This window comes from Diaphorina citri, unplaced genomic scaffold, assembly GCF_000475195.1.
Source record: "Diaphorina citri unplaced genomic scaffold, Diaci psyllid genome assembly version 1.1 scaffold8603, whole genome shotgun sequence".
NCBI classification, from domain to species: Eukaryota; Metazoa; Arthropoda; class Insecta; order Hemiptera; family Psyllidae; genus Diaphorina; species Diaphorina citri.
The window spans coordinates 1-2,850 of record NW_007385978.1 but is presented as its reverse complement, the minus strand read 5'-3'; the positions used below and the strand labels follow the sequence as shown (position 1 = coordinate 2,850).

Sequence of the window (2,850 nt, the reverse complement as noted above, 5' to 3'; positions counted from 1 at the left end):
TTGTACTAAAGTCCACTTCTTCATCTCCGGTCCTGTTAGTCGTGAGTTGCGAATCTTGATCGTGTCCTCTTTCTTCACTTTACTTCGACTGGCGAGTCTTGTGAGGCCGCCAGTGACTTTCTGTATTTTAGATTGGATCTGTGTATGTAATTCCAGAGGCATGCGGTAGTTTGACTTCTTCTCTGCGTCTATGTAGTTGATCCACAGTTTGGTAGCTGCCTCATGGATTTGATCATGTACAAGGTTCAAGTCAGGGGATTTACCATTGTTTGGTTGTGGGAGAGGTGACTTGAATACTTCTTCAATGGCAGGTTTCTTGCATGTGTATAGTTCGTCCCAAACCCGCTTGGCAGCGACTGCTAGTAGGTTCTGTCCTTGTTGTGTTGTACACTCTGAATTGCTATCTGTTGGTACATGCCATGTCGTCTTTCCGTTGGTATCTAATGTTATCTTCATATCAAGTGCGAGTTGTGTTAGACAGTACGTCAGACACCCGAAGAAGTCCAGCTCATGATTGCCAGCACCAAACACAAGACTCCTATGAGTTGTTAGCCTCTGTAGTGTTTCCAACACAGGCATCTGTTCTGCTATGGACTCTGTGTTACGTGATAGTAGGAATAGGATCGTTCTATTCAAACAATGGTATAGTGTCTCGGATGAAGTGTTACCATGTTTCCTCTTCGCTTGGGAGATGAGTTTGATGATAAAGTCAAATATATCGAGAGCATCCTTAGTAAGAGAACCTTGCCATAGCTTATCCACTATCCTAGACGTAAGGTAACACACATTGGATGCAATGTTCGTCGTGTTGCCACCAGACACCACAGGGAGCGCTGCTTGTTCCCCTATGAGAATATCAGCTGCTAGGAGATGATCCATGAGAGAGGTCAAGATCTCCGTTTGGAACTTAGATATCTGAGGAGGCGTGGCATTCTCTGGTGTACCATCAAGTACCAGATCTAGAATAGGAGAGGATTTACTTGTGACTGGTAGGGAGAGCGAGTCCACAACAATCGAGCGAAGGAAATCCATGACAAACTTATTGGCAGGATGTTCTGTAAGGGAGACTGACTCTGAGAATGGAAATAGTGTGGATACTAGGGATGAGAGAACATCAGGTGTGATGAACACAGGCATGAAGTCTGAGGACATGTTATGATACAGAATGAATAGGAACTGTATGAGAGTGATAGGATGACCTTCCAGACATTTGTCTTCCTGGATACCATTCATAATAGACCGCACCATCCGGAGCAAGACAGAGATAGCTTCCTGACATATGGTGATACATTTGGATACTTTGGAAAACGAGTGTTCTACTGGCATACCAAACACAAAGTCCCATATATTATCCAGTTCTAGCTCTAGCTTGGATTCTGCAGGGAGATGTTTCACAGGTTGCCCCATGAGTAGTGCAATGAGGAGGAAGTACATCTGTTGTATTCTAATATGAGCTGGTAATAACCAGGCTAGGTGTTGAAACCCAGGGACAGTGAGTGCTTCATGTCTAAGATCACGTGACTTGGATACCTGTGGTGATGCTAGCACACTCATCTTGTTATGTGCCAGATGAAACTCAACATCTGTTAACCAGCCACCATTGCTGGAGCCTTCACGAAACCTCTGTACAAGACTAGGAGCACATCCTAACACAAGTAATATCCTCATACCTAGGATAACAGTAGAGGTGTGCAGATGTGTCTGCAGGAAGAGAAGAACCCAGTCAAACCCTAGTGTCTGCACTAGTACTTCACAGAATGGAATGTTGATTGTATTCTTAGAGGTGAACAGTAACGAGTGTAGTAAATGTAGACATCTGTTACGTAGAATGATGTGCTTGGCATTCTCATTCATAACAGCACATTGCTCCTCTGTATCTTCCTCCACAATGTTAATGCCATCCTCTGAACTATCCGAGCTTGGTAGAGAGGAAACAACAAACTGTCCAAACTCCAATAGTTGTGATTGTACAGGTTGATTAGCAAGTAATGCTCCTATCAATGCAACCAGTACTTGACGTGTGTGTGCACTCTGCATTACAGTTAACATTTGTAGTAGGCGAGGTACTATATCCATCTCTTGTACAATACGTAGGTTCGTTCTCTTCTCATTACTCTCTGCTACTAACTCGTACAGATGATCAAATAGCGAGCGCTGTAGTTCCCCAGGGGCTGAATGCCACATGTCTACATCACATAGGAGATCTTGGAATGCTGTCGGGTTAGGAATAGAGGAGCTCTCCCTTCTACTATCCACAGTACCTACCAGACTGAATGTCAAGTGAAGGATGTGAGAGTTGAGGAGATGTTTCTTACGACACAGTAGCATGGCGAGTGTTTGGTAGCCACGTCTTCTATCCATCTCCTCCTCTGCTACCTTGTTACTCTTCACGACACACACCAGTGCCTTCACACCCGCGTACAGACTCTCTATATCCTGTGCCATTGCTATCAGGCCGAGGAGTATAGAACAGCCACCTATGCTGTCTATCACTTTCGCCACAGGCCGGGGTATGAACACACGGACTCCAAGGTACCCGACTACTACAGCACCCAGGGATCTTGCAGTACCAGAGTGTCTATCACTTTCGCCACAGGCCGGGGTATAAACACTCGGACTCCAAGGTAGCCGACTACTACAGCACCCAGGGATCTTGCAGTACCGGACAGATGTGCTGCAGAGTTGTGTAGGATGCGAATAGGTGTAGCGTTCTCATGTGATGACATCCCATGCTGCTTGGCTATGAACTTACTATCTATCTTACTATACACTTTACGTATCTTAGCGAGAGTGAGCTGAGACCTCGCCCGCGCGTTGAGTCCGAAGATAATCTTCTCTTCTGCTACCAGG

The 2,850-nt window shown here is 45.4% G+C and overlaps 1 pseudogene; it reads right to left on the bottom strand.

Annotated features, from left to right (window-relative positions):
• Positions 1–6: 6 nt before the first annotated feature.
• On the bottom strand, positions 7–2,674 carry LOC108254064 (annotated as a pseudogene).
• Between the last annotated feature and the right edge of the window lie 176 nt (positions 2,675–2,850).